Genomic DNA, 11,430 nt, shown 5'->3' on the forward strand with positions numbered 1-11,430 from the left:
CTTTCCCACTGACTGCTCTTCTATTATGCAGATAAATCAGCGAAAAGATCCTTCCACTTCTGGTGCATTCTGTAAGACCTGGGTTCACTGGTGAGTAGTTGCATGCCTTCAGACACCTTGGGCTGCAGAGACTCCATCTTGAAAGTAATTGCACTGACCCTACAGATTTTTTAAAATTTCTTAAAATCTTACCTCATCTTGGAAAAAATCCTACTGACCCTAAAAATTTTGACTTCTAATTTTCTGAGTTAGTATCTATTGCAAGCATTTGGGCTTCCCTGGTGGCTCAGAGGTTAAAGCATCTGCCTGAAGTGCAGGAGACCCGGGTTCGATCCCTGGGTTGGGAAGATCCCCTGGAGAGGGAAATGGCAACCCATTCCAGTATTCTCGCCTGGAGAATCCCATGGATGGAAGAGCCTGGTGGGCTACAGTCTACGGGGTCGCAAAGAGTCAGACAAGACTGAGCGACTTCACTCACTCATAAGAAAAAGACAAAACTGGTCACAAATGAAAGCTGCAATAGACATTTAGAGAAGAAACGATGTCTTAATTGTGTTCATTAAGCCAACTAGCCTTCTTCAGGGTGGAGAAGAAGTTGAGATAAAATAGCTGGAGTTTCTTCCTGACTTTCATGAGAGGAAATTTAGCACAGAGCATCCAGAATGCAGGATCGTTACAATGGGCCAATTGTTCTGTGACCTGTATGAAATGAGTTGGTTATTAGTCCATGGAGTGATGTTCATTGATTTTATAATTTATTAAATGTTTATTCCTAGACTTATGAAAAATAGATTTAGAATCATAGCTGAACAGCACTGAGGCCCTAGAGTCATGTTCACATGATCGTGTGTTTGAATGCGGGTGTGAGGATTGTAGCTGCCGAGAAAATTCAGTAGAGTTAGATTTGAAGATGGAATTTCAATGGCGTTATCAATGTTGTGAGTAAGGATGACTTATGGAGATGTAAGTCTATGGTTATCTTCTGACATATTTTCAATAATTCTCAAAGATAAGTTTCTGATCCCAAGTTCTTATCTCACACCACTGCATATTAAACTAATTGATTGTTATGGACTGATCATTAGTATCTGCTATAGTATCTATTGCCTTATGACTAATCAGCCCAAAATATAGTGGCTTAAAATAATTGCTTATTTATGTATTTAAGCTCATGAATCTGCTACATTTGCTAAGTTTAAATGGCTAAATTTCTTCCCTGCCATAGGTTTTAGCTGTTGTTTGGTGTTTGTGGTATGAAATTATTGTACCTAAGGACTAAACTTCAAAGTCTGTCGTAGGGAAAGACTTAAGTCTACATAGCGTACCCACATCTGCTGCATATGACCCTTGATATTGCCACATGGCCTTATCAGAGTGAACTCAGCTCCTAGCAGGTGACGGTGATGGTCATGGCCTTCCCTCGGCGTGTGACCATTTGCCTCGTTTAAGCACGAGGTGGCACTTATCCATAGTTGTTAACTCTCACTGTTTAAAGAAAAGCTCATGAAAGAGTTCAAAGACCCTTATCACTTACACTAAACTTCTTAATAAAACTCTATCATTTAAAGTTACTGAATCCTAAGCCTATATTTTATAATAACTATAAAGGGAATATAGCTTTTAAAAATTATAAATCCCTGTACTGTACACTTGGAGTTGATTAGAATGTTGTATATAAACTCTACTTCAATATTTTTAAAACATATTACTTGATGGGTGGAGAGGGAGGTGGGAGGGGGGATCGGGATGGGGAATACATGTAAATCCATGGCTGATTCATGTCAATGTATGACAAAAACCACTACAATATTGTAAAATAATTAGCCTCCAACTAATAAAAATAAATGAAAAAAAAATAAAACGTATTACTAAATCCTAGGCCGAACTGAACATTTATTTTTAAATGATTAGGCAAATTTGGCACAACAGGAGCCTGCTCTTGCTCACATTTTCCCTAAACAAATTCTCTGATTAAATTCCAGATTTATTAATAGCATTTATTTATAAAGTGCAAAAGGCATTCTCTCTCTCTCTCCCTCACTCCCCTATATGTCGTTCAGTCCGTCAGTCATGTCCGACTCTTTGTGACCCCATGGACTGCAGCATACCAGGCTTCCCTGTCCTTCAACATTTCCCAGAATTTGCTCAAACTGATGTCCATTGAGTCAGTGGTGCCATCCAGCCATCTCATCCTCTGTCGTCCCCTTCTCCTCCCACCTTCAATCTTTGCCAGCATCAGGGTCTTTTCCAATGAGTCAGTTCTTCACATCAGGTGGCCAAAGTATTGGAGCTTCAGCTTCAGCATCAGTCCTTCCAATGAATATTCAGGGCTGATTTCCTTTTGAGGTAACTGGTTTGATCTCCTTGCTGTCCAACAGACTCTCAAGAGTCTTCTCCAGCACCACGGTTCAAAGGCATTAATTTGGCACTCAGCCTTTTTTATTGTCCAGCTCTCCCACCCATACATGACTACTGGAAAAATCATAGCTTTGACTATATATTACTTTGACCTTTGTTGGCAAAGTAATGCCTCTGCTTTTTAATATGCTCTCTAGGTTTGTTTATAGCTTTTCGTCCAAGGAGCAAGTGTCTTTTAATTTCATGGCTGCAATCACCATCTACAGAGGCTTTGGAGCCCAAGAAAATAATGTCTGCCACTGTTTCCATTGTCTCCCCATCTATTTGCCATGAAGTGATGGGACCCCTATATACCTATTTCTTAATCTATCTTTTCACGGGTATTAAATGCTTCATTTTACTCTTTAACTAAATATTGCAGAAAGTAATTGACATTTGTTCTTATTGTAAGACTCTCTAAATATAAAATGTATGACACAGCACCCTCCTTTTGCTCCTATAATTTTGCAGTTCTAGCAGGAGCAATATGACAGAGAAGCTAGAGGAAGCCAATCCTAATATTTTTCTTGCATATTTTAACTGTGTTGTTGATGAAACATGAAGAATGTACCATTTGGAGCCTTTATATGTACAATGCCTACCGTATTTTATCACCTCCATCGTACTCTACAAGTAGTTTAAAACCTGAAAGAAATTAGAAATCAAAAAGAAAATAAGCACATCAAGACTGAGCCACATTCAATAGGTTTTTATTTTTATAACACATTACCTACTGTTAGATAAAAGTTTCTGCCTCCCAGTGCAGGAGAGATGCAAGAGACGTGGATTCAATCCCTGGGTTGGGAAGCTCTGCTGCTGTAGTAAATGGCAACCCACTCCAGTAATCTTGCCTGGGAAATGCCATGGGCAGAGGAGCCTGGAGGCTACAGTCCACGTGATCGCAAACAGACGGACACGACTGAGTGACTAAACAGCAAACAGCCACAGCATTGATCTACCACCATAGACTGACCCTGTGACTGTCACAGAGGCCACTGTGTGAGTAGACAGTCAGGCTTTTAATGTTTTTATTTCTCCTTTAATGAAAAAAAAAAAGCCATTTGGCACCAAATATGCTCGATTCATGCAGATTAAATGAAACTTTATGCTACTGGCTCAAAAACAGCACAGCGTCCACAGATATGTGAAGGGCTTTTATGTCTTGAACACAATGCTGCAGCAGAGAAATTGGATACTTTCCTGCAGGTCCTGATTCTTCCCCATTATAAAAAAGAAACTTCTATGTAGAGAAGCTGAACAGGACTCACAGCACATGCTCGGATCATGCACTTTGCAAAACTGGAAGGATTGTGGGACTCATGATGGCAATGATAACCTTTGTTGACATTTCTTTGCAACAAAAAACCCAATTTATAGCTTCTGTGGAACCTTGTGGTTTTAATCTCAATGTTTCCTCTTTTCATACTGAAATCTCATTAAAATTACTTAAAAGGAATAAGGCTACAAGGACAGAGAGAACTGGGAGCAGAACAGCAGAAGGGGAAACATGGTCTCAGTTAGAGGAGCAATAACTAAGGCAGCAGAGAAACCTGAGACCACATAAGACAGATACTAAGGAGAAACCAGTCTCCCCTTCTCCTCCCTGGAAAGTCCCAGGAATTGGAGAACCAGCAGAATGTGGGTGAAAGCCTGGGGCTGAAAAAAAGGATTTCAGTTAAATCGATGCATGAGGTGTTTACTATTCTCACCTTCTGCAAGTATCTCTCCCCACCTGGGAGAAAAAGTGGATATTTATTGCCAAGGAAAAAGGAAACAGAGTCTTGAGGCTCTGAGATGTACAACCTGGGTAAAGTTAAAGGTTGCAAACCAAAATAAAAGCAGGGAGACTGCCTCAAGTAGAAACTCTCAACAACATTTCTGTCTTGTCCTCAGAATGCCAGCATCAAGTCTTATAATTCCCTGAAGAGGAGATGAGAGAATTCTTGTCTAGGAAATAATGGGTCACCCAGGAAAGCCTTGTAGATAGTGACCTTTGGAATGCCATAGCGAAAGGGTTGTCTCATATGGCAGGCTGAAATTGAAACCGAGTCCTGGTCTCCCATGTCCTCAGCCTACCTTTTGTTTGTGGAAAAACTTTAGCCAAACAATCAGTTTAACCAACAAGTGAGAAAACGCAGAAGCAAAGGAAAACAATCAAAAGAGACCAAATAATAATAGTTTTAATCATTAAGCAAAGTCAAGGACCTTTAGTTCTTTCTCAGGACTATGGATGATATCCTGAGCCATATCCTGTGAGCTGTCTTACAGAGACTGGAACTCCCAAAGATGGAAGAAGTTAACTGCATGATGACGTGAGCTGCCACAATCATGACAACCGGCCTCAGAGAAATGACTAACGATTCCTAAAACAATCAGGATGATACTGATTAGACCACTGCATGACTAACTTCAGGATGACTGTGAGAGGTGACTGTGCTGTCTCTACATGTGGGCACTTCCTCCACCTATAAAAGCTCTTGCCCACTGATTGTCAGTGGGGGGAGCTGACCACTGAACAGGAGTCCACATGCCTCCCATCCCAGTTGCAGGCCACCAAGAAAAAGAAGGCTTTCCTTTCCATCAACCTTGCCTCTTTACTGGGTTTTGAGTGTCAAGCAGCTGGACCCCCACCTTTGATAGCAAAATTATGTAAAACCTGCTCTGTTATTGATAATATGATTTTGTAATAGAACCTCATTGGTTAAGGCTTTTTTGACTCAGCCACTGAAAGTGTCAGTTTTATAACTGAAGTCGAGAAGTGCTGATTCATTCCACTAGAGAAAATTGAACCTCTGAACAATTGCAGAGTAGATGAGCAATGGCTCCAGAATGTCTTTGTTTGGGTCCCCTGGAAGAAATCCTGAGACACAGGACTAGAGAACAGAGAGCCTATGTAGGTGGTGATTTCAGAGATGGCTAGGAGAGGAGTGAGGCAATGAGACAGAGGAGGAGGCAGCCAGTAAAGGGTTTAGTATCATTCAAGCGAACCGTAGGAACCAATGTGGACCATGCCAGAGAGTGATCCCTCCTAAGGTGGGAGCGAGCTGGGATAGTCACACAACAGCTCCGACTTAGCATGATGGAAGCTGGTCCAAGGGAGCATGTACTCCTTGGCACCTCCTTCTTGTCATGAAGGCAGCGAAGTGAGCTCCAAGATCCAAGAGGAAAGGCTTCAGTAAAGGGGGAATGCAGCTGGAAGTCTAATAGGTGTGCACTGAGTGGAAAGTGCCAGGGAATTTGCATGGGGCACCAGTAGTAGCTACGACCCACAATGAATTATTGATTTCCTTAAATCTGCTACATGGATGATGACACACTCGGACACTACATCTGGCTAAAGAGCTTAACAACATACAGCTGACTTCTTTGTCTTGTTTGGTTTTTTAGACAAATTGATGCTCTTTGCATAGGAATCCTAATGAATCCTAATGAATCTACTCAAGTGTCATGAAAGAGACCGATTTCAATTATTTTCCATGAGGCTTTATGCAAGGATATTTGATAGTATATTTTAAAGAACCCAACGTTAAACATTCTCTTCTCTTAACTGGATCCCATCATTATTTCCAGAAAAGCAATCTTTAAGATCAAATATGCTGCTGCTCCTAACATTGAATTTATTTTCAAAAGAAAACCTTGGAAATGATTATCAATAGAGGCAAATAAAACTAGAGGAGGAAGGAATATATATTGGGCCCTTAAATACACAGAAGGAGAATTAGTTAGAAATCTTTGCTGTTTTTGAGGCTCTGAGACAAACAACCTACCCGGAAAAAAAGACCGACTTCTTATGGTCCACACATACTTAGGTATGTGAAAGTGAAACTGATAGTGGCTTAGTCATGTCCATGGACTGTATAGTCCCTGGAATTCTCCAGGCCAGAATACTGGAGTGGGTAGCCCTATCCCTTCTCCAGGGGATCTTCCCAACCTGGGAACCAAACCCAGGTCTCCCACATTGCAGGCAGGTTCTTTACTAGCTGAGCTACAAGGGAAGCCTGAGGATACTGGAGTGGGTAGCCTATCCCTTCTCTAGCGAATCTTCCTGACCCAGAGATCGAACCAGGGTCTCCTGCATTGCAGGCAGATTCTTTACCAACTGAACTATGAAGGAAGCCCACACATATGTAAGACACACCTAATTTTTCACAACTGAGCGACTGAACTGAACTGAACTGAAGACATACCTAATTTTTAGTTGAGAGTGATACCGTTTTCAGCACATATGCACACATTTATTTCTTGTCGTTGATTGCATCCTCGGTATACAAATGGCTTTTATTTTTGTTTTCTGCCAGCAGAAAAAAAAACATTTCCTGGGGAAAGTATAAAAGGTTACCAGACACATTCTTTTCTCATATTTTCAGCCTTCTATTGTGTGCCCTGAATATCTTAGATACAACACTAGAAAAATAGGCTATTTTCTTCTTGAAATTGAGATCTATTTTAGGAGTAAGGAGCAGCCTGCATGTGTCTTCAGATTAATTTTTTCTCCCAAAACATTTTTACCGTAGAATTCTTTCTCTGAATCTTTTCAAGACAGTGTCTGATTAAGTCATTATTTTTCATTATGGCCATGTGATTTTTCCATATTTCTCAAAATGAAATTTATCATTTGCCTTAGTTGGTGTTTGGTGTCTTTTGCTACTATCTTTTGAGTCAGGATGTTAAAGCATTATTTCATGAAATTCTTGGAAGTGTTACAAATGTTTGGAATTATTCACATCTTCCTAACTGAAAGGCTGTTACATAAGCTTTTCTGTTTGCTGAGTTTACATGTCTGTTTTGCAGGGAATTATTACCCCCACCCCCAAAAAATGCCAACTTTTCTCCAGCACATTCTAGGTACTTTTTAAGCTGAAGAATCATGCTTTTAAAAAATTTCTTTCATCTAACTTCATATTCTATGGAAGAGTATCTCTAAAATAAACAAACAAACAAAAAAGCCTATCCATCTGTTTTCATTTCCCTTCAGCCTGAAGAAATCAATTGAATATTTCTTGTAGTGTCCATTCATTGTTGACAAATTCCCTAGTCATTACTTCTTTTTATTATTGAAATGTAGTTGATTTACAATGTTGTGATAATTTCTGATGTACAGTAAAGTGATTCAATTATATATGTTCTTTTAAAAATATTCTTTTCCATTATGGTTTATCATAGAATACCGGATATTGTTCTCTGCACTCTACAGTAGGACTTTGTTTTGTTTTGTTTTGTTTTAATTTTCACTGGAGTCAAGTTGACTTATAATGGGCTTTCCTGATAGCTCAGTTGGTAAAGAATCTGCCTGCAACGCAGGAGATCTGGTTTCAATCCCTGAGTTGGGACGATCCCCCGGAGAAGGGAAAGGCTGCCCACTCCAGTATTCTGGCCTGGAGAATTCCATGGACTGTATAGTCCATGGGGGTCTTAAAGCGTGTGATGAGACTGAGCAACTTTCACTTTCACTTTGACTTACAATGTTGCGTTAGTTTCAGGTGCACAAAGTGAATCAGTTACACATATCCACCCATTTTTAGATTCTTTCTCCAGGTAGGCCATTATAGAGCATTGCTTAGAGTTCCCTGTGCTACACAGTAGGTCCTTTTTAGTTGTCTATTTCATATATAGCAGTGTGTATATGTGTTTTGGGGGCTTTCCTGGTGGCCCAGGAGTACAGGGTCTGCTTGCAGTGCGGGAGACGTGGGTTCAGTCTCTGGGTCCAGAAGATCCCCTGGAGCAGCAAGTGGCAACCCACTCCAGTCTTCTTGCCTGGGAAATCCCTGGCGGCTCCATGGGGTCACAAAGAGTCGGACACGACTTAGCAACTAAATAATAACAACATATGTATTTTTAAATGTCTTTATTTCATCTTCCTTCTTTAGCAGTAGTGTTTTCACTGAACGTAGAATTTGGGGGTTAACATTTTTTCCTGTGAGCACCTCAGGTGATGTTCTTTCTGGACCATTCTGCTTCTCATTGGAAGTAGGACATCACTTTTACTGGTGTGTCCTTGTGAATACCTGACATTTTTCTCTGGTTATTTTTATAATATTCTCTTTATCTTTGGCTTTCTGTGGTTTGACTATGATACAGTTCAGCATAATTTACTTTTAATTTGTCTTGATTGAGGTTTACTTGAGATTATTTCTTGGATCTCTGAGTTAATTTCTTTGATAATGTTTGAGAAATCCTCAGTTGTTATCCATTCAAATATTTCTTTTGCTATTCATTTTCTCTCTGCTCTCTTGCTTCTCCAATTGTTTGTATATGCATTACCTGATATTTTCCCACAGATATTGATCTGTTATGTTTTCTCTGTTTTTTTTTTTCCCCTCTTTGCGTTTTCCAGTTTGAATAAACTATTGACCTACATTCAGGTGTCTGACTCTTTTTTTCTGCAATGTCTAATCTTCTCTTCATTTCATTAAATGGATTCTTCCTTTTTGATATTGTATTTTCATTACTAACATTTCCATTTGGTTAATGTTGTAGTTTCCACATGTCTGCTCAAATTTTCCATTGTCTGTTCTCACCCCATGTTGTTTACTTTTTAAAGTTTATGTTTTAATACATTCTTTTACAAAATTCTGGTCATTCCAACATCTGGCCCATTTCTGAGGCTATTTCCATTGAGAATATCTTTGCTTTTCCATGGTCACATTTTCTTGATTCTTTACGTTTCTCATAATGTGTTTTAATGCTGAATCTTGTGTGTGTAGAGCAATAAATATGTTTCTCCAAAAAGGGCTTGTACCTTCTTCTGTAGGGCTGCTGTTTGGGGAGTTTGGATAACCTGTTCTGCAGTTGAGGAAAAGGCTGAGATTCATGTCATTTTTGTTAGATTCAGTTCATCTCTGCCTCAGCATATTTTCAGAATAGAATAGACACAGTTTCTCTTTAGCAGGGCTTAGGATCTGAGCATCTTCAAGATTTTAGGAACCTTTACAAGCTTTACAGCCCTGCTGCCATCATATTACTTTGGATTACAGTTTAGTTCTTTGTCATCTGCTCTCTGGGTTGCTAAAGAATTTTCTTCATTCCCCATTCTCACCACTGCCTTTCTGCTCTTAGAAAAATGTATTCTACTGCTCCACCTCCAGCCTCAGAATGTATGCAGTCACAATGCATTTGGTGAAGTCCTGAAGTTTTCTGGAAGAGGGAGGGGTGTTTTCTAGCTCTCCAACTTGGACCCAGACTTCAGCCTACTACCCCTGCACTTATCAAAGGTTTGAAAGGAATATTTAGGAGGTGAGTTCAGACTGCGCTGTAGCTGAGGCTGCTCAGGATTCCAGTTTATCATAACATTTGACAGAGGACTTAAAGAGTTCACTAAATTTTTTTGTTTCTTTTTATCGTTAAGGTAGATTCTTGCTTCTTTCACTGCTTTGCAAGTCCTGAAAGTGACCTACTGCTGTAAAGAATTGTCACGTTCTGGAAATTCTTGATTTAGTTTTCTTTGCATCATCAGGTCTCTGATATATCTTTTAAATTAATTTTTATTAGGGTATAGTTCCAAATAGGGAAAGGAGTATGTCAAGGCTGTATATCGTCACCCTGCTTATTTAACTTATATGCAGATTACATCATGAGAAATGCTGGGCTGGAGGAAGCACAAGCTGGAATCAAGATTGCCGGGAGAAATATCAATAACCTCAGATACGCAGATGACACCACCCTTATGGCAGAAAGAGAAGAAGAACTAAAAAGCCTCTTGATGAAAGAGAAGAGTGAAAAAGCTGGTTTAAAACTCAACATTCAGAAAACGAAGACCATGGCATCCGGTCCCATCACTTCATGGAAAATAGATGGGGAAACAGTGGGAACAGTGGCAGACTTTATTTTGGGGGGGCTCCAAATTCACTGCAGATGGTGATTGCAGCCATGAAATTAAAAGACACTTGCTTCCTGGAAGAAAAGTTATGACTAACCTAGACAGTGTATTAAAAACAGAGACATTACTTTGCTGACAAAGGTCCATCTGGTCAAAGCTATGGTTTTTCCAGTAGTCATGTATGGATGTCAGAGTTGGCCTATAAGGAAAGCTGAGCGCCTAAGAATTGATGCTTTGAACTGTGGTGTTGGAGAAGACTCTTGAGAGTCCCGTAGACTGAAAGGAGATCCAACCAGTCCATCCTAATGGAGATGAGTCCTGGATGTTCATTCGAAGGACTGATGCTGAATTTCAAACTCCAATCCTTTGGCCACCTGATGCGAAGAATTGACTCATTTGAAAAGACCCTGATGCTGGGAAAGACTGTAGGCAGGAGGAGAAGGGGACAACAGAGGAGGAGATGGTTGGATGGCATCACCGACTCAATGGACATGAGTTTGAGTAAACTCTGGGAGTTGATGATGGACAGGGAAGCCTGGCGTGCTGCGATTCATGGGGTCGCAAAGAGTCGGACACGACTGAGCGACTGAACTGAACTGATAGTTGCTTTGCAATGTTGTGTTAGTTGACATATTTTTAAAAACTGATTTTATAGCTTATCTAGCTTGTGTTTTGTCAGAAGAGAGCAATGTTTACATGTGATTTTCCTTACTCTCTTTGGAAGTAGACGTTTCCAACAGTTTTAAAATATAGTTTTTTTAAAAAAAACTGTATGTTGATATCAGTTTAGACATTCACAGTGGGATTTGCTAACAATGATCTGCTGTCTACTGCTATCTATCTATTTTCTTTTATGCTTCAGTTCAGTTCAGTTCAGTTCAGTTCAGTTGCTCAGTCATGTCTGACTCTTTGCAACCCCATGAATCGCAGCACGCAGGTCTCCCTGTCCACCACCAACTCCTGGCGTTTACTCAAACTCATGCCCATCGAGTCGGTGATGCCATCCAGCCATCTCATCCTCTGTTGTCCCCTTCTCCTCCTGCTCCCAGTCACTCCCAGCATCAGGGTCTTTTCCAATGAGTCAACTCCTCACATGAGGTGGCCAAAGTATTGGAGTTTAAGCTTCAGCATCAGTCCTTCCAATGAACACCCAGGACTGATCTCCTTTAGGATGGACTGGTGGGATCTCCTTGCAGTCCAAGGGACTCTCAAGAGTC

At 40.3% G+C, this 11,430-nt stretch overlaps 1 non-coding gene across 1 annotated transcript; it reads left to right on the plus strand.

The window, feature by feature from the left end:
• The first annotated feature begins 275 nt into the window (after window positions 1-275).
• Window positions 276-347, plus strand: TRNAF-GAA. Its single transcript has one exon. It is a non-coding gene; the product is annotated as a tRNA-Phe (tRNA).
• Window positions 348-11,430: the final 11,083 nt, after the last annotated feature.

The sequence above is a fragment of the Cervus elaphus genome, chromosome 32, assembly GCF_910594005.1.
Source record: "Cervus elaphus chromosome 32, mCerEla1.1, whole genome shotgun sequence".
Taxonomy (NCBI): domain Eukaryota; kingdom Metazoa; phylum Chordata; class Mammalia; order Artiodactyla; family Cervidae; genus Cervus; species Cervus elaphus.